Source organism: Pezoporus wallicus, unplaced genomic scaffold (genome assembly GCF_028554395.1).
Source record: "Pezoporus wallicus isolate ANWC-B61680 ecotype Strahan unplaced genomic scaffold, APGP_CSIRO_Pwel_v1 contig_3181, whole genome shotgun sequence".
NCBI lineage: Eukaryota > Metazoa > Chordata > Aves > Psittaciformes > Psittacidae > Pezoporus > Pezoporus wallicus.
In genome coordinates, this window is record NW_026641700.1 from 7534999 (window position 1) to 7555267 (window position 20269).

The following is a 20269-nucleotide window of genomic DNA, read 5'->3' on the forward strand; positions in this document are numbered from 1 at the left end:
TTTATTTTTGTGTGATTTATTGCAGTGCCTGTGCTAGGTATGAATATTAAAACAATTTATCATAAATCGAGTATTGTGAAGCCAACATCTGGTTTAGATAATGTGGGGTTTTTTTTTTTGAGGCTAAACTTCCACTGTACAGTTCATAAACTACACACGGGTTTTAAATCCCTTTCTTTAAACTCGGGTCTTTCATTCTGTTGTTGAGTGGACTGACACTTGCAATATTTATTAGAGTATTCGTATGCACTGTCGTGGCTTTAGTGTGTATTTTTGGAGCTGAAATGTTAAATTCTCCAGCTAATGCATAAAGACGCACTTTATAATGAGGTTGCTGGGTCCATTGCTGCTTTCTGTCTGCTGTGGCTGTGATGCTGTTTCATGTGAAAGGTTTTTCTCTGGGATACTGGGTCAGAAGGTGGTAGGGTTTATGTAGCTGTGGCATTACCATAAAGCCCACCAACACACATCCCCCACTTTAGTTACACTGGTAACACCCAAAGGAGAAAGACATCATGTAGTTTTCCATTTGTATGTTGTGAATCTGTTTAATAACTTAAGAAGTAAAGGTTCAGCTTTCCTGTGTCTCCTTTACAGGAAGAAATAGGCAGTTGGATTGACAGTTCAATGCATTACAATGGGTTCTTCCGGAGATTTGAACTCCTGTAATAGAACAAGTGTTTCTGTCATACGCTGTAATCCTGTGCTCTCCTGAGATACCCTGAGAAACCTCAGAAATAGTATATCAAAATTCTAAACCACAAAGCACAGCCTCTACTATAGCCCTGGGGCAGACCTCTGTCTTCTGAATTGCATGGCACAATGGAGATCATAGAAGAAAAGAATGTGTTGCCTTGGAGGGCTTTTCCCTTCTTTTTCCCAAGCCAGTTCTAATATTTACACTATCTCTGCTCTCTGCAGATTTAATCGAGTCAATTAAGATTCTTGGGCTCAATTCCCCCAGGTGTAGGTTAAAAGTTTCTCTATTTTTCCCCCTCCTCTTTCTTTCTTACCAGCTGCTGTTTCTTATTCCTGCCTGGTTAGAGATGAAGCAGCGAGCTGGGATTTTGGTACTGAAAAGCTACATCAATTGCAACAAGGCGATCATCCATACATGCAAGCATGAATAATGCCTGTCTTCATGTCTGCTTCCTTTGCTGCCCTTCACAGTGTTTCAGCTCTTTGAACTGCGTCTTGGCAGGTTTTTTCCTATGTAGAAAAGTGTCTCTTTTTCATTAGTCTTCTCACCTTTAACAGTTGCTGATTTCTTGTGTCTTGCTGCAAGAACTAGCAGTGGGCATGCCTATATTTCAGCCTTTCCCATATTCGGTTCTGTTCTTACCAACAGCATTACCAAAGAGTTAAATTATTAAGTCCCTGCGACTGTTGATGACTATTGATGTTGAAGCCGCAAACCTTTCTGAGGTCAGTACTTTGCAAGCCATATGTACCTTTCAGACATTTCTGTGCTCTGTTAGTGATGTGGTATCTGTCACTTCTTACTTGGCTTCTTGCTTTGCTTTTGGGCTAGCTGAAAGTACTCAGGTACACCCACAAGCTGTATTTTCTTACACATTCAGGCATGTGCCAGGCTCCTGTTGAAGTGTAGCTGTCAGAAGTTTCGCTTTAGTTACTCTGAGGATGTTTGGTGGGCACCCACGTTTTGTACATCAGATGGGATGCTGCCAATGAGCATTTTCTTGGAAGCCCACAGTAAGAAGTGTTGTGACTGTGAGGACTAGGAATGTTGTATGTTCTGTCTAGAGCTTTGCGTTCTCTTAAAGGACCAAGTTCATGGGAGTGAGATGAGTTCTGGGAAGGGGAAAAAGAGGTATAAGCATTGTGCAAACAGTTGGGTCTGTGTGGGAATGCATGAGCAGAAAGATGAATGTTTGCAATGGATTTTAGCCCCAATTAAGTGCTTGCTTTCCCGTGTGCAGACATTCATGTGTCACCAGTGGTATGGGGGTCCAGAAGCATGGTGATGTTGGGTGGATTTTGCCTGCATAGGGTGAGGGAGCAAGAGGTTTATCCTGTGTGATGTGGGTTCTTGACTGGTTTTGTTGTGGTGATATCTCACATTGAGAGAAAAAAAATGCATGCCGCAACTGGTAGTCAAGTAATATTGTACTATACCTGTCAGGTTGGCTTTAAAAATGCAAAAGTATTTATTTATTTCTTGGTTTGGAATTCCTGTTGCTGCAGAGGACTCTCAGCTCTTCCAGAGCTGACTTCATGCTCCAGAGAAATGAGTTGTGGGGTAAGAATTTCCTGGGCTTGATAGTATGTTTGAGCAGCAGGAGGTTTAGCTCCGTTTGACGTGCTTCTGTAGATAATCCTGGCTCAGAAGAACAGATAAAAGTGACTGTGTACAGCTGTGATTTATGTTTGGGCTTCAAGACCAAGTACTATCCAGCTGTCTGTCCTTCCCTTGAGTGCAGCAGCTGTTCCAAGTTTGAAATTTTTGTGTTTAAAAACCCCAACAAAGCACTGCTATCACAATTTGGTTTGCAGACCAGGGAACTTGACTGTGTTCATCTGTTCTGAGCCTCTCAGCACTGATTACAGGACTTCCTCGCCTTAATACTTTTCTGAAAGCATGCATCAAGAAAGATCTTGAGCTTAGCATTTCTAGTATCCAGTCATCCTAATACTTGGTAAGCTCTTCCAGTGGCTTATTCTCACTATTAAAACCATATGCTTTATTAGGAATTTTGACTCCTGTGAATTAAAAATTGAAATCTTTCTATTTCAGCCTTTCCACCCCACTGCCCAGTAGCTGTCCGCCTTGATTCCTTAGTCTTTCCAAACCAAATGTTTCCTGGATAGACATCCCCTCTTTCGTCATGTTGTTAACGTCACAGGCGTTTCCTAGGTGACTTCTGACACATGGACCAGTTTGAGTTTCTTTCATGCTGACTTCCATCAGCAACATGCTGTGATTTCTCTCTATCTCAATATTTGTATCCTCGGCAAACATATTGAAGATATCATAAACTTTAGTAGCACAAACTTTAAAAAGTTGCATGATAAGGGTCTAAGAACTGGTACAGCAATGATACTTCTATAAGCTCATCTGCTTGTGATGGACTTCTCAGGTACAAGAACCTTTTCAGACTTGGAACTGGTCTTCAGTTTAGTGAAACCACATCAGTTAGTGAAGTGGGGATCTGTGTTTACAGCTGTATTCTAAAATTCATGTAGTACTGTGGTAAGATGTTAAGCGAATAACCAGCATCCTCGAATTTTGGAGGTATGAGAAGATTAAGATTTTATGATGAGCAGTTAGGGTTTTTTTTGGAGGGGATGGGGAGTGTGTGTATGCGAGAGAGAGAAAAAGAAAAAATGAAGACTTGCAGCATAGGTGAAGCAAGTCGGTTTGGGCATCTTCTCATTGATGGAAGAATAACATAGTTTCAGTTCCTTGCCCAAGAGCCGCTCTGTTCCTCATCTCTCCATGCTGATGAGTGGCTGTGTCCTGCCCTGGGGTGGCCAGAAGCTTGTGGCTGTATTGGGTATCTGTGCCTGGCTTGATTATGCAAGTCAAAGAAGCAGGCAGAGTAGTCAGCCTCTGGGCCCAGTTTGTCCATCCCTGCTTTAGTTGCTGTCAGGGAGAGCAGGCACCATGATTCGCGCTCAAGAAGGCGTCAGCAAGTCCAGTTTCATAGATTCCCTGTACAAAAGATCTGCAGTCCACCCCTCACCCCATGGTGAGGAGGAGGGGATATGCAAACTATGGTTGTGGAAAACATTGTATTTGGTGTTCAGGCAACTGCATTCAGGTGATGCTATACTCACGCAGTGAGTGAAGGATGCTTTGTTGGGGTTGCTGGTTTTCTTCTCCCTTTCCCACACTCTTGGTATCAGCAGAAGAACCTATTATAGAGTTTCATTTGTGACGTAAATGCTGTTGACTTTACCAAGAAGAAATTTAACTTTGTTAAAGCAGTGAGAAAGCTGTTCAGTAGTAGTACTTCTTTCTGTATGTCTGTAGTGATTGGCATCAACTGTATTCTGTTCTTTGATATCACTACATGCAGAATGCTGCTTTAGTCACTGTCAGTGTCAGCCGTATGTTAATTACATGTTACCCTTCTTTAAATGTTTTCTTTCAAATTTTCCAAAACTTTTTGTGATCTTCTTTGACTTGTTGAAAATAAGTTTCACAAGCAGGCATTGAAAAAAAGGCTCGAGGTGCTGCCGTAATCTGATTGGTTCCATGTCTCCAATGAATAAATGAATACAGCTGCGACATTAGCAGCAATTAGGAGAGTTTCCAGAAGAAATTTCCTGAGGACTACATTGGAGAAGAACATTTCTGAAATGAGTTTCTGTAGCTTTCAGCAGTTTCCACCAAATCATCTCTTGGTGATGCCAGTACATGTTGATATGACAGGAGAAGGCTCTCAGTTGGGTCAGGGGCCATGTGGGGTGGACACCCTGCTCCTTAGCTTCAAGTTTAATACCTGATGCAGTGTGGCATGCTGGTTTGAACAGGAATTAGCAGTCACTCTTTGCTTCCTGCTTTCTCTCTAATGTGAATAAAATTCTATGTTCTTGCTTCATATTAGTCATGAAGAAGGTGAAGCATTAGAGACCAAAGAGAGTTGTTACCGTTTGTCAGCTTTAAGAAGGCATGGTTGTAAAATTGGTTCGTGTTTATAAATGCAAAGTAAACAGTGTAGAAAAAGTGTCTTAGATATAGTTGTACCATGTTTGTACTTTAAAGTGCTCTCTGTATGCTTCCAGTTAGTCTTTGAACAGCTTTATTTCCAAAGGCAAAACTCCATTTTGCAGGGGTGAGGGGAACTACCCTTCAGTATGCAGCTGTATGGTTTTGTAGGGGATTGAAACATCTGTGCATCTGTGTTTTGATCCATTTGGTGTGAATTGGTACAGTTTCAAAATCTAATGGAACTGGGCAGTAAACAGTGTTGTGTGATAATGTAGCCAAGCAGAGTTCTAACCCATCCTTCTTCTGTATCAAAACTGTGCCATGGAGGAGACAACTTCTAGGTCCTCCGGGCACTCTTGGGGCCTTCTTGGGCACGGCTGAGGCTGGTGCCTCTGCAGTTTCATGACTGTAACTGCACCAGCTAGCAAGGTCATGGTTTTCTTGGCCATGTCCACCATGTACGTTGCAGTCCCACCTCTGATGGCACACATAGCGTAACTGTGGTGACGCTTAGCTGGCTCTTGCATTCACACAGTGACATAAGGTGTTAGGGGTCAGTGATATGTGCAATGGTTATTTTAAATGAAACGTAACACTGGTTTTATTTTTGCTCCTATTTCATTGCACTTTCTTAGCAAAGTTATAGCAACTTTGAGGACAGATAGGGAAAGACCTTTGGTGCTAAAGTTTTTTATAGTACAACCGTATGGCTATATTTGAATAACTTCTTCCATGAGTTGCAGGCTGCTGTCCTTAAAATTAAGTGAGAAACATCTTGCCTGCTGTGGGTTTGGTTTGGATTTTGGTTTGTTTTTTTTCAATTATTCTATTTATGAATTTGAGGAGACCGCTTCCAAGTTTTGCTGTCTTAAAAGAAAAAGGGGGGAAAAGGGTGATGAGACACTGCACAGGGTGCCCAGACAAGCTGTGGCTGCCCCATCCCTGGCAGTGTTCAAGGCCAGGTTGGACACGGGCTTGGAGCAAGCTGCTCTAGTGGAAGGTGACCCTGCCCATGGCAAGGGGTTGGAACTGGATGAGCTTTAAGGTCCTTTCCAAGCCATTCTGTCGTTCTCTGAAATACCTTAACAGAAACTCCTTTGATTAGAGTAAAAGGTGGATAGGAAAATGTTGACGCCAAGGAACAGATAGTGCTGAAAGTCCAAGTGTTTGCCAGTCTTTCTGATAATCATCCTCTGAGTGTTGGAGAGTAATCTGACAGTTCTCAGAAAATACAAAAAATATAAAAACATAAAAAGTATTTCAAGCTGCAGTTAGTCACTTTAGATTTATTGTAATGAAATTCCTGATCTAATGTTTGTGGTTATCATAGCATTAGTTTTAATTCCTTAAAAGTTCACGAAAACTGCTCACAACTCCTACTTTTGCGATGATTGTTCTTATCTGTAACGTACCGTCCTCATGTGTAGCTTATAGCCTCAGCCTTGTGGGAGAGAAGAAAAGGAATTGTCATGCAGTGCTGCTTTCCCACATTCATTATTCTCTGGGGAAGATGCAGAAAAATCTCTTCCTGCACTTTCTAGGATAATGTATTTCAGAGAAGTATGACCGTGTCTCTCAGTCATTGCCTTCCTTTCCAGGCTCTTCCTCTGCTTCCTCTGGGTTGGTGGTCGCCACCAGTAAGCTGGATGTTGTGCCTCAGTGCTCAGAAGAGGATGGTTTGCATGGTTCTTCAAAGTGGCATTTGAAAAACATGCATTTTAGTGCCTGCTGTGTTAAAATGTGTGTGCTCTGTCACATAAGTGGTGGATTCTTGTATTTTACTTATTATTGTTTCTTTTTGGTGACCCACCAAAGTCAGTGGCATTCTTTGTAATTCCTTAATGACCAGTTTAGAACATTACTATTTTTATTTTTCTTCCATTATTGAACTGCCTGCATGTTCACAATTACAAAATACAAATGCAATGACTGCAGTTCATATGATGTTACTAGCAGTTTTGTTGTCTGGTTTACAAAGATTCTGTCATGTTTTTGCTGTCTGGAATTCTGAAGAAATACTGAAATAATCCAATTGAAAAGAATTATTGTAAGAGAAAGAAACATTATTTGAAAATACTGGACAGCTTTCACTGAAGTGGAAAGGGCATTTAATGGAAATACTTGTGTCAGTAATCGAAAGACATGTTTCATGTTTCACTAGATGCACACAGTTTAAGAAAGGAAAGGAAGCAGAACTAGGAAGAGACCTAATACTATGAGATAACTTAGTAATTTCAATTCAGGTTGAGCAATTTGGTTATTCCTGAAACCTTAAATACCTGTGTCTGCCACTGCTTCCACCTTCAAGTGCACAGAATTTCTGATTTGAGAATCTTCTGGTGTAACTAAACTTACAAATACTGTTCTTTAAAGTTGTGTTTAATGCAATAGGCTTAGCCTGCTGTAGTCAGTTGTAACACCTGATAATGGTTAGTGGCTAACATCTCTGCTCCAGCCCTGGTGGCAAAACCTGGGTTAGTGTTGAAAAAAAATAAGACCTTTCATGTAGCTGCAGAAAACTTGAGATACACACAAAGAAATTTGTGTGAGGTCGTTTTTAATCTGTTTTTTGGGTTTTTTTTAATGGTTGCTTTGAATGCTCATAGAATTATTCATGCTGGAAAAGACCTTTAAGACCATTGAATTGCTCATTTAAATTTTATTTGGGGGTGGGTGTAAACTCACAACATGATTGCCATTGCCATAAAGTATTCCTAAATTTCTGTGGTTAAGGTCATGGGTGTTCATCGGTCTTTCAGTTGGGAAGAAGACAATCGTGTTCTGTGTAGCTTCCAAAAGCTATAAGAAACATGGGACCTGGAGTTTTGTGAACAGGTGGAAATATAATTCTGACCTTCACTCATTGTATATTTTTATATTCTGGGATAATTTGCTGGATGCTCCTTTTTCAGGGAACAGTTGTGCTGTAGGTTTATATTTCCTTGTGGAATTTTGTTCAAGTGTCGCCTTGTGTGATTTAATGCTTTTCCCACAGTTACGCTCTTTACATTAAATATGTGCATGTGTGATTGTATAGAGGCAGCAGAACTTTCGGCTGGTGTCTTTGACACCCATGCTTAATTCTCTGGCCGGGAGAGCTTGGGTGCACGTTGATGTTCCACTTCTGTAGGAGCAGCACCAGAGGGCACTGCAAGGCAGCGGATGGCCCTGCACTCCTGCTCTCGCATTCTTACTTTTGCTGCCAGCTTTGTAATTAGCTTTTAAAATGCTGGTAGCTTAAATATATTAACTCTCTCTTGGAAACGACAGCGATGTTTCAGTGCTGATACTGCCCGTGCTTCCAGATTTCAAATTTAGGTGAAGCTTCAAAAATAAAGAATGTATAATTAATTATGAAAAAATCCCCTCTATTTAGAGTCCAGTTTTAATTATCACCTCAAAATATCATCATGAAGCCACAGACAAAAATCAGACTGGTAGGAAAAGACAGAGTGAGCAGCTACAACGATGCCATATTAAAAGCCTTAAAACCACTGCTTTTCTATTTATGAACAGAGCAAATCTGTGGTGTGTTTGTAATGTTGCTTTCATTAAGCATTGTAACCGCTTTTTAGAATCTTTATAACTGGAAATCATATTCCTTGCAGTAATGTTTAAGACAGCATGACTGAATTGGAGATTTAATCAAGTAATCAAGAAAATAATCTGGAAGCTGATGCATTTTGTTTTAATTTATTTTAAACTTGTTTTGTTTTCATGAAATTTACACACCAAGTCTGACTAAGCAATTGTTTTAAAATGTGCCCAGTTTGGGGGATCACAAATATTATCACTTGTGTTATCAAATTGACTGACATTAAAACTAAATGGCATTGTTTTAAAATTGGATCCTTTTTAAAAATAGGTCTGGTTTTTGCAGATTCTGGTAATTGCTCCCGTTTCCCTTGTGTAATTTGGTATTAGATGATCTATTGCTTTGAATGTCTTGATTCAGTTAAACACATTTAAAATTGGATTGGCAATGTTTTAGAGTGAAGAAATTGAGTTATTAAAGATGCTGAGAATCTGTTCCTGTTAATACTCATGAAAGCAAGGGCTTTGGCATTTTTTTAGTGAGCTTTGGTTTAATATCCTGCTGTCTTTCTGCCTGCGTTTTATGATAATGTTTGGCTGTGTGTGTGGTACTTCACTAATCTCTTGGAAGGCAAGGCTGTTTTAGTAAAGCATGCGACTGCAAACAGTTCTGTGCATATTTAAATCCATGCCTACATGCTGCCCTCCTCAGGGCGCTGCTCACTTGTGGGAAAGCACAGCAGGTCATTTTCTGTGAGCTCCCTGTATGCCCCTATGCATGCTGCACTACTCTTGCATTTTGACTGCAGAGGAATGCCTGCAAAAAAGTAGATGTATGCCATGCTTGATTTCAGATTACAGTCATAAGAATTAATGATGGCTTTTTAAATTGGCACATACTTCTGTTCTGGTTTCAAAAATCTGTTACTTTTTCCCCTAGGCTCAAATCTGTGTAAAAGCTACAGAACAAGTGGAAGTTGCAGCTTCATTATGTATAAATTGTATCCATTTCAGTCATGCCTTCCTGTTACTGCTGTTGGACCATCATAGATTTTTTTAGGTTAAATTTCTGACTGGGGTTTAAAAAAGAGTCCAGAATACAAATCTGCTTGTCAAAGAGTGTGGTAAGCTGAACTTGGGGCGTTGGGAAGGAGAAAAATGTGTCTCTACGGCCACCCAGCCACCAGTGTGACATGTTCTCGTCAGGGCCACTTTGCTGCAAGCTTTCATGCAGAAGTGGCTGTAGTCAGGTAGGCTTAAAGTCCCTATTAAGCAGCATTTTGGCACAGGCTTCACTGAGGATGCCTTTCTGGGCAACAGGAATAGGGGAAGCTTGTGTTGATCCTGCTGGAGAATATTGTCCTAGTCACCTGTAAATTGTGACATCCCTGTATGGTTTACAGGTAGAAAATGAAACTTAACAAATGCCGCTGTGAGCTCCTAAAAATAATCCATGTTTCCATTTTCCAGAAGTAAAGACTGATGTGAGAGAATGATTTCACAAAGCAGTAGAGAAGCTCAGGGCTATCTATACAAGGCTTTAAGACTTATCTGTGTGGAATGAGATAGCTCTTTTGTTCCCCAACTCCTCCAGTCCCTGGCAGTAGCTTTGCCTTCTGAGAAAAGCATTTGTCTGGTGAGAAACATTGGAGGCTTCCTGATGCCTCTGGCCATAAGCTGTGTGATGCTCTCTGTGCTCAGCCTCAGGCTGTGCTTGAGTAAGAGTCACAGATGAAAATGTGTAGAGGGCAAGAGGGCAGGAAGGTGTATGTAAGCGTGCATGTGTACACACACAGAATGGCTGATTGCAGTGGTGTCACTTCAGAAAGCCTCCCTGCTCTGACCTAACCCAAGGGCACTGGCAGCACTCTGCACATCCTGCAGACACTTCAGTAAAAACATGGCTTTTAAAATCGGTGTAAATGATGTTAGAGTAGGTTTGATTAAAAGAAAATAAGTTTTCAAGTAATTATAAAAACTATGAGTTGTTATGGAAAACACATTCACATCAGTCTGGACTTTCAGAGGAATGGAGGGAGTGAAGATGACAACAGTTGCATTTCACTTCTTATTCTGGATTTATATATAGCTAAGGACTTTGCAAACCAACTCAGATTTTCTGTTTTCAGACCAGTTTCTCTCAAGCCCAGCTAACCCTGTAGCTGAACTGAAAACTTCTGCAAACTTACAGAATAGTTTCTTAGTTTTCCCATTGTGCTGCTCTGAAAAGTTGAAAAATGAAGACACGGGGTCTTGTGAGTAAGGGGTGTGTGTAAGTGGAAAGAAAAAGTCTTTGCGGGGTATCGGTCAGTAATAGTCAGACCATGGAACAGCTGAAAACATGGAAACAATTTCCTCCCTAATTTGGGCAGATTGGAATGCATCCCCAAAATCCAAACGGAAATAGTAAAATTTAAAAACTTTTTATTAGTACCTAACCCAGCTGCACCTGGCCAGCCTAATTGCCTTCAACCTGGTCATTACTCAAAGGCATGAAGTTTAGCCACCAACAGCACTTATTAATGTATAATAGGAATTTACTTGTAAAACAGAATTATTGGAACGGTGTGATATCATAAAGACTGAGGTGCTGACATTTTAGATTGTTTTATATAGGGATGTTGAGTTATAATTTAGGAGTTGGATATTCTTTGGGTGATTAATCATTCTTGGGTATTATTTTAAATGTCTGGTGGATATACATAGAATTAATGTTCGTAATGACCAGCTCATGAAGCACATGTATGTGCATAAGGTCACATTTGGTTTCTGGACAATCTACTTCTCTAGCATTTTGTGTGAAAGGTTGGTGCAAACCCTAGAAGAGCTGAGGCAGCAGATGAATGAAATGTTTCAGCAAGACAGCCCCTCACTGATTTCTGTAAAGATGTCAAAGCCTAAGCCCATAAAAGTGCCTGCAAATTCTCCCCTTCATATCGATGGTGTGAGAAACTGAATACATTAATTCTGTTGGACCTCAAACTTAGAATCTGTCAATATGATTCCAGTGATTGATGGTTACAGACTTTCACCTACCTCATAAATATAATGTGTCTTGATTGCAGAGGCAGTGCTAGTGCTGCTATAGTTAGTTATGTCAGCACTTCCATTGTAAACCCTGTTTCTTTAGGGGTTTATAACTCCATCATAAAAATTCACTCTGGGATGAAATTTATACCATGGGCTCCTAGACTGTAAGCAAGTCATTCAAAATACAGATAGACTAAAAAAATCGGCAAAACCCCAGGCTTGCTGTTTTTTCATCTGTAAGCGCTGTTTCTGTAGCTGAGAAATTACTTTGGTTTTGAGATGAAAGGTCACTACCTTTTGCTGCCTCGTGGAAGTCAGGCTCTGCATGTGTGTCTGTATGTAGGCACATGCATATGTGTATATGCATCCATCATAAATATTCTTAGAACACTGTATGTGTGCAATAGCTGTTTAAAAAGAAACAATTCTTGTAGTGTTAATACCATCAAGTATTTATTCACAACATAAACCAACACTAAACACCAAATTATAGATAAAATATAATTGCTGCAATGGAGTGTGAAGGTCAGGGGGAAAAGCATTAAAAACATATTCTGTTAAATGCAGGAATTTGGGTGTGATCCTCACCTGGGCCGAGTTAACTTCAGTAAACATACATAGATATCTTCTGCTAGCCAGATATCACTGACCCTGTGTGTGATCTTTTTTTAAAGGATTATTTTTTTTAAAGGCTTGTTTTAAACAGGCTCAAATGTGTTATCTTAAAAACACAAAATGTTTTTAGTACTTTCTGATTGCCTGCTAGAGGTTTTGCTTTAGTAATGTTTTGGGTTTCTTTTGTCTAATGCAGTAGAACAGTCCTAGAAAGGTTTCTGTGCTGTTGGTGGTAAACAGCTCTGTCAGATGTGATTTTTCTTCAATTACGGTAGAGTTTGGAATGCTTTTAAATGGTCTTTCTTAGTCATTAATTCAGTATTAAATGGGGGTTTTTTGTTTTTTTTTAATACACATTTAAATACACATTTGTGGTTTGGAGATTTTTTTTCTTGCTTTTACACATTGCAAAGCTAGTGTTTTGCTTTCAAAGAAAACTGAAGACAGTATATATAGCATGCCATATTTAAAACTGGTGAAATGGGAAATAACGATTGGATCTTATGTGACACATCTTTCCCAATGGAGATGTATTTTGAAATAGTGTAAAACCTGGCCCATTACCATATAATTAGTTAATGTGTCCTAAGTTTTATTAATCTTTTCTTGCTGTGCATGTAACTGCTTTTCAAAGCCTACTGAAAAAGAGAAGGAAAACTTCATTACTTCTTTCCCCTATTCTTTTCCATTGCTGGCTAAATTAAGATATCTAAAAAATACAGATGTCTACCTAGCTATCATCTTTATGAATTACAGACAGAAATAGCTGAGGAGGAATCCATTAAAAGTTACTTGTCTAAGTACCTAAATACCTTTAACAAAATCTAGATGAATCTGAGATGGTGGTGGTTTCCATTACTAAACTGCTTTTTGAAATACCACAGCTTTTGATAAATAGTCAAACCTAGCTTCTTTTTTCATTTTAAAGATACCAGTTATCTGCAGATGGATACCTTCATTCTTTCACTGTCTTTGGCTCTGCAGTTTGTTCACTGTTGGGTTTTGGCATATAATTTCTAGCATGACCGATATTTTTAGGAGCCTAAAATTTTTCTGTTTGTAATAGGAATTGAATCTGTGTAGCTTTGATTCTCTCCCCTCTCTCCCTCCCTCTTCCCCCTACTCCTGCCCTATCTGCAAATAAAAAGCCCAATCCTCCCCAAAAGCAGCTTGGATATATCAAAGAAGGAACCTGGAATTTGAAATAACTTTATTTTATGAAAGAGGGAGTGGGTGGTGGGAAGCTAGCACTAAACCTTTTGAGGGTGGGCATCCGGCTCTCACAGTGTACTTGGCTGGTTGGATATCTTGAAAGCCTTAATTTAAAAGTCATCTTACAGTCCTTTTTAATTGGCTCCAAAGTAAGTAGTCAAGCATTTGTTCTGATAAGGAGGTTTTTGGCTCTATGTGTGCCATAAAATCAGCAAAAAGAGGGATCTGTTTAATACAACAGTGATGCTGGGCTTTTTTGTTCCTAGGGTTTGCCCTAAACAGGATTTACCCCTTAAGGCAGCAGTAGCACACCATAAAAAGGCCATTCTTTTACTCCACAGCAGTGAGGCTTTAACTTTCTGGTTTTCAGATTTCTTTTTTTAATAGGCAGCAATAACAAGACTTCCATAGGGTGGTTGCTGTAAGTACTGTACGTGGTGTCTAAGATCAGAATGCTTTGCCTACAGTGTTTTATTGCTTTTGGTTTATAAAGGCCTGGGAAAGAGCATCTAACAAACTTCAAGGTTCAGCTTGTGTTTCTGGAAACTTTCCTGGGTGGGTAAAGCTTGTAGATGGAATAAAGTCAACCCAGTTTTGCAGACTTACATTATGGCTTCAGAGTGTTCAGATTTGTGTACTCCCAAACCCTGACAAATAGGCTAAGCAGTTTGCATTGTAACCAAAAAAATACAGTGAAAGCCAGGAAATGTAATTGAAAATGTGGAATTAAATACTTCCATGCACCATTAAGTCTGTTGCTTTAGAAATGTCAGCCCTTTCTTTGCTCCCACGTATCTATTCATTAAATAGATGTGGTTTTTATCTAAGGATTTGTTCCTGCTTCCCCAGGAACTCGAAATGTAGTTTACAGCTGTGCAGAGTATTTATTTGGAGAAGCTAGTTACTTTGTACCACCCTCTTAGTTCTTTTATCATCTGTATTTTCACAAGGTTTTTAAAGCCTCTTCCTGACTAAGCTGTAGGCGGTCTGCTTTGACAGGTAGCATGTAGAGCAGACACACACACGTACGCACCACTGTCTAGTTCATGTGTTCAGTGTGTGTGATGTGAAATTTCCTGCAGTCCTATAATGTTATAATTTGTTTGCATGAAAAGATTGTTTTATGTTGCTTGTCCAGCAGGTTGGTCATGACTGTTCATTAAAATTCCATTGGTAAGCTCTCTGTCTAATAGGAAATGAACACCATGAGTTGTATGGCTCTGAGAAGTCCAGCTTCTCTGGAATCTCACATTTTTCTGACACTATTTTAGTGCAGTGAGCACCCTGTAACGTTGGTGGTAGTCAGGTGAACTGTTCCCAAATGCTGCTGAAGCCCATTTGAAGGCACAGCCATGCTCCTAAGGATAGGGAAGCTTTTTCCTCTGTAAGCCCTGCGTGCTCATGGTGCTGATAAAAGACGACAATTTCAAAGCGGAAAGAGGTAAGCATTAGAAAGTGGTCCTGACCCAAGGTTTCCTACTTGTTCACTTGCTGAATAATTCTTAGAAATATTTCAGCTTTCTGGCAGTTACCAGGAACTCCTTTTATGGCAAATTGTTCTTGGCTGTCGAAGCTGTATAGGTTTCTGTCTTCTGATGGTTTGCTCATTCACACTCAGTTTCTCATGGTTTTCATTTGTACCAGTTGGTTCAGAAAATATGGCAGACTTTTTCTGGTGTTTGTTTGAATTGGGTTATCTTGTTCCATGAAGTTCTTCAGAAGGAAAAGACTAGCTAGTCAAAGGATGGACACTCAGACTTGTAAAGATGAAACAGTGCATCTTTCCCCTTCTCTTTCCCGTCTCCCCTAATCCTCTTGAAGTATTAGTGTGCCTGCCTTCTTTGCACCTAGAGGTACAGGACTGGTTGTGTTCATTCTGGCAATCTTGGAGCACCGTGTGGTGTGTGCCCTGCTTTTTGCTGTGTGATGGGGTGTAAGCTGAACTTGCGCCTCAGAAGAGATGAGATTATTCTGTGGTCATGTGCCAAAGTACATGTGAGGTCTTGGAAAGCGGTGTATCAGGCTGCACTCATTGAAACTGGTTACTCTGGGAAAAGCTGGCCCTTTTGGGGACCCTAGGTAGTACTTATAACTGGGGAGCTGCCCTCTAATGCAGCCCATGCTGCCTGTTTTCTCCAGCTCTCTTGACCTCTTAAAATGCCCTGCAAAACTGAGGATGCCAGGAGCATTCAGCTATATGGAGTAGTGGCCTCTCCTTCCTCAAAAAAGCACCATGTATATGCTGACAAACTATGCAAGATACCAAAAGTAACGCTGCGCTGACTAGGGATCAGATGCTTTTTCTCTCTTTCACTCCCTTCCTCACCTCCAGCATAACGTAATTCTGTTGCTGTATCTAGTGACAAAATGGCCTGTCAAAATGTCTTCTGGTGACACTTAACTTGAAAAAATTTTGGTGACATTTGGCATGCAGTGTTAACAGTGAAACCTGAAGAGCATATCTGAAAGGTCATTTGGATATATAAGAACGATGTGTCAGAATCTAATGATCTTTCAGACGATTGTGAGGGGCTCAAAGAGTCTGTAGGAAGGTAATCTGGGTGCTAATGAACTTTACAAACTGTCCAGCTCTACAGAGGTTGCTTTAATGCCCCAGTTAACTGGTACATTTCTGTTAATTCTGAAGTATGGATGTCACTTGAATGCTGACAAAATTCAGGGGAGAACTTTGGTGGCTTTTGAGGCTTTTCTTTATTCTTTTTCTTAAATTGGGGACTTTTTTCAGCAGGCAACTCCTTCATTAGCTTGATGGACTATTCTGACATTCTTAACTCAGGAATAACAGTGTCCTTTTCCCCTCTCAGAAACTGCTCATATGCAGTAGATTCACCATGACTTTTCAAGCTAGGTGGGGTTTTTTTGGGAGGCCTTGGGATGTGAAATTCTTGAAATGGCAAAATAATTAAATCCTGATTGTCTTATCTTTTAAAAGGAATGAAGATGTTTGTGTGCATATGTGCATACATGCACAAAACCTGACTTTCAGATCATTATAATATGGAAATACTACTCTGGTGTCTGTAAAGTGCACATAAAAATTTTGAAGCTTTTACAGAATCATGGAATGGCTGAGGTTGGAAGGCACCTCTGGAGGTTTGCTGGTCCAGCCCCTCTGCACAAGCAAGTTCCCCTAGATCCAGTTGCCCAGATCCATGGCCAGGCAGCTTTTGAATATCTCCAAGGCTGGAGACTCCCTGGACAACCTGTTAGTCGCCGCCACAGTCGGAAGGTGTTTCCTGATGTTCGGACAGCCTCCTGTGTTTCATTTTTGTGTCCATTGCCTTTTTTCATGCCACTGGGCGCCACTGAAAAGAGCCTGAATCCACCTTTATACCCTCCCTTCAGGTATTTATACACATTGGTGAGACCCTCCTGAACCTTCTCCAGGCTGAGCAGTCCAGCTCTCTCAGCCCCTCCTCATAGGAAAGATGTTCCAGTCCCTTGATCATCTTAGCATTCCTTTGAAGGACTCTCTCCAGTGTGTCTGTATTTCTCTTGTACCAAAGAAGCCAGAACTGGACCTAGTACCCCAGGTGTGACCTAACATGGCAAAACTTAGTCTAATGCAGGCCAGGATGCCATTTGCCTTATTGCCCTACTGCTGGTTCATATTCACCTTGGTGTCCACCAGGACTCCAAGGTCCTTTTCTGCCAAGCTGCTTTCCAGCTGAGTGGTCCTGGCATATGTTGGTGCATGGGGATGTTTTTCCAAGGGTACAGGACTTTGCACTTCTCCTTGTTGAACTTCATGAGGTTAAAGATTCTGTGGAAGACCTACAAAGTTTCATGTAACTGAGCCTGGAAAGTGTTTTCAGCTTCCAGTATGCTCTATTTGGCTTCATTTTAGTATGTCCAAATGTTAAACAATGTGACATTTGTCAGTTTATCTGTGGTGAAGGAGAAGGCATGAGCTTTCTCTTTGTCAACTAGTGCTGTAATGAAAGCTTTTAGCAAGCTAGAAATGTATACTGTATTTTTTTCCCTCATGCGAGCAGACTGCAAAAATAAATCCCATAGGATCTGGCCATAAATGTTTGCTTTTAAACTGGCACAACTTAGTATTTTCAAGCAGAGTAGGCATATTCTTGTGACTGCCCTACCTTCAAGTTTCAACATGTTTCTCAACAAGCAGGTAGCTGCTGAAAATTAACACGCTTAGTCACACAGAAGTAAATGTAATACAGTCCTTCTCATCCTTGAATGTTCTTCATATTGCCTTTATTTTGTACCATGTTTACTGGTGGTTTGTAAGTGTGAATTTTCTAAAAGCTGTGGCTAGCAACAAATTGTAGACATAGGTCAGAGTATGAAGATCAGAATAGTCTTTGATTTTTCTTCCCCTGCTGTTCCTCCTGGTAAAGGAAGAAGGAACATCTGTTTCATAACTGAATTTTTTTAGAAGACTTCTACATGCCACAGTAAAATTTGCTGTGTTCCCAAATGAACAGACAGAGCTCTACAGGTTTTGTTATACTACGCTGTCAAAGGGGTAGAGATGCCAAACAAGAAAAAAAAGATGAAGTTGGATAAATTTTGTTAATACTCCTACATATAATTGTTTTACTTTTGAGTCCAGTGTTGGATTTTATCCACTGTCATCCATTCACAAGATGATGGCAAGAATCTTGCAAACAGCTTGTAGTCGAAAGATCTGCTCTAAACTTAGACTGCAGAGAACCAGGTGGAACTGCTGAGGCTGGAGGTAAAAATGTGGCATTCATGCTTTTTCTCTAAAAAGGATATATGCTTTTTAAAAATACAGAAGATGGAACGCTTCATTAAAAACACATCAAATCTATGGGTATTATATTGCAAGAATTTGTTAACCTGTTTTTTCAGGTACTGCGGCCCGTAAGAATGTTCCTTGCAATTCTGAAGCACATTACTGTTCATGGCACTTTTAAGAGTCAAACATACTAGCTACTTTAATCAGGATAATAATTTAGCATGTCAGAAGGGTACTGTACCTTCTCATCATTTCCATTTGGTATTATTTTACTCCTTTAATGGTACTTTACAGTTCCCAACCTTACCTCAATTAGCAGTACTGACAGATGCTAGTTCAGCATTTTACCTCTAGCCAGTAGGGCTTTCTTTAGAATAAATGTCAGTAATTTTATGTTGCTAATTTGAGGTGATATACCTACATGTAAAATTACGTTTTAACTTTCTTGTTATACTTGCAGTGAGAGATGGCAGCATAAAGAAATGTAAGTGAATGCGCCTGAGAGATAGTTCAGGACTAGAAGGTTCATTATGGAACCTTTATAGCTCATTTTGAGGTGTACTGCAGTTTTTGTTAACTCTTTCTTCCACTGTCCATCCGTTTCTCCTGACGTGTCTTCCCGCTTTCCCCATGAGATTTTTATTGTTCTTTTAAATACTGTTTAGTCATTAGAATCTTTGTGGAAGAATGAGGTTGGAATTTGGATTTTTAAAGGTCTTTAAATGCTGTGACCGGCTGATTCTCAGTAAAAATCATTGCTTATTCAGTGAAAAGAAAACATCTGTCAGTACACTAAAAATTCCTGTCTGAAAAATGTCAGTGTGTTTTGTAGGTCAAATAAGGAAAAGCAAGGCTGTTCTTGAGAGACACATAAGGGAAGTTTGTCCCAGTTAATAGGAAGCAAGCAGAAAGAAAATGTTTCTGTGAAGTATGCTGCTGGTCAAGCACAACATCCAGGACAATACTAATGACTGGTATCGGCAGACGCTGTCAAGAAAAGTCTGTGCTTGCGCATTGTTCTCTAATTCACCATGCAGAATAGAGGGGAAATTGCATGAGAAGGCAGAGCTGCAGTAATCTTAAGATGACAAGAAATTACAGTATTAACTGTTCCATAAATCTGTTGGGATTTATTTTTAAAGATGGTGTATTTTTACCGATGTAGTTATGTATTTCAGTCTGTCTCGAACGAGGTCTTTTTTTTAGTAGTTTCAGTTGTACTGCAGATTCTCTCTGTCAGTTACTAAATTACACTTTTATCTATTTGGTAAAGAAATATAGCACATGTGTGCATGCTAATAACTTCATATGAGGCAGCAAATCTGGCCATACATACTGATTGGAAAGTAAGCCAGTAATTGCCAAATAGGAAGAAATAGATGCTTTCTACTGCAGTATAAAAGCCAGTTTACTGATTAAAGAATTTACCTTCTATCTTTCAGTACATTCTTATACCTGAATAGAAATTTCCAAGGTGTAGAACTCAGATCTTTGTTATAAATAGTGTGGAATTACGTAATGTTGAATAATTTGTTTCTTGTTTAGGCAACACACATTTAAAATTGTTCCTAAATGTGGTTATTTATAAAGATTTAATTGACCCTTCCTGTGTCATTGCAGAGTTGTGAGTTTGCTATACTGTGTGATGTGCCCTGACTACTGTGAAGCAATTTCAGCATTTCAATTTCTGAAATTAAAAAAATAATAGAACAGTGTCTGATCTTCTGTCATTCTGTGCATGAGAAGTCTTCTGTAAATTTACATAATGACTGTAATTTTAATTCAGTTGTAGGTGCAGAAATAAAATTGGCCTAATTTTGAATTGAACAGGAGTGTCATGTTCGTAAGGTTCGACTGAAAACAGCAATGGTATTTTTCAAAGAGATTGAGGAAAATTATTCAAGACTCTTTAACACCGTAATAAATTTTGCTCATCTCTCACTACTGATATGAAGATTTTACAATATTACCTGTGTGCATCTCCCCCTGCCCCTCCAGTTAATTTGATTTTTCTACATTGAGGCAGGAAGAGAGGCACAAACTAGAAACGTTAAAGTAGAAAAGCTTTATGTTTATATTGCTTGTTATTCTGCTAAAGCTGAAATGTGTCACCAATTTTGGGTGAAATGAGTGGTACTACTTGTAGTATTAATTTCACCTAGGATGAAATTAAATACGCCCTTTTTAGTAAAGGGTCAGCATTTCTTTCAAAAAGTTATAGAAAGGTGTGGGGTTTTTCGGTTTGTTTTTTTTTTCCTTCCAAGTTAGCTATACAGATTTCTTCTTTTCTCTGCCTTGAACTTTTGGCCTTGCCCTCCAGAATATGGGTGGTATATGTTTTAAAATTGATATATTAATGTTGAATTTTTATTGTCACCATTTCTGTTTGTACGCCTTTCAAATCCTTCATTTGTTTGTTTCTGAACTTTGGATGTATCGTAAAAATGTCACTATTG

At 39.6% G+C, this 20269-nt stretch overlaps 1 protein-coding gene and 1 long non-coding RNA gene across 2 annotated transcripts in view; one reads left to right on the plus strand and one right to left on the minus strand.

Annotated features, from left to right (window-relative positions):
* JAZF1 (JAZF zinc finger 1) overlaps window positions 1–20269 on the plus strand; it is a 189285-nt gene that overhangs the window by 27088 nt on the left and 141928 nt on the right. The window lies entirely within an intron of this gene.
* LOC130607623 (uncharacterized) overlaps window positions 17401–20269 on the minus strand; it is a 40815-nt gene continuing 37946 nt past the window's right edge. The window contains exon 3 of the long non-coding RNA XR_008974293.1: window positions 17401–17817. This is a non-coding gene — a long non-coding RNA (uncharacterized LOC130607623). The remainder of the gene's footprint in view (window positions 17818–20269) is intronic.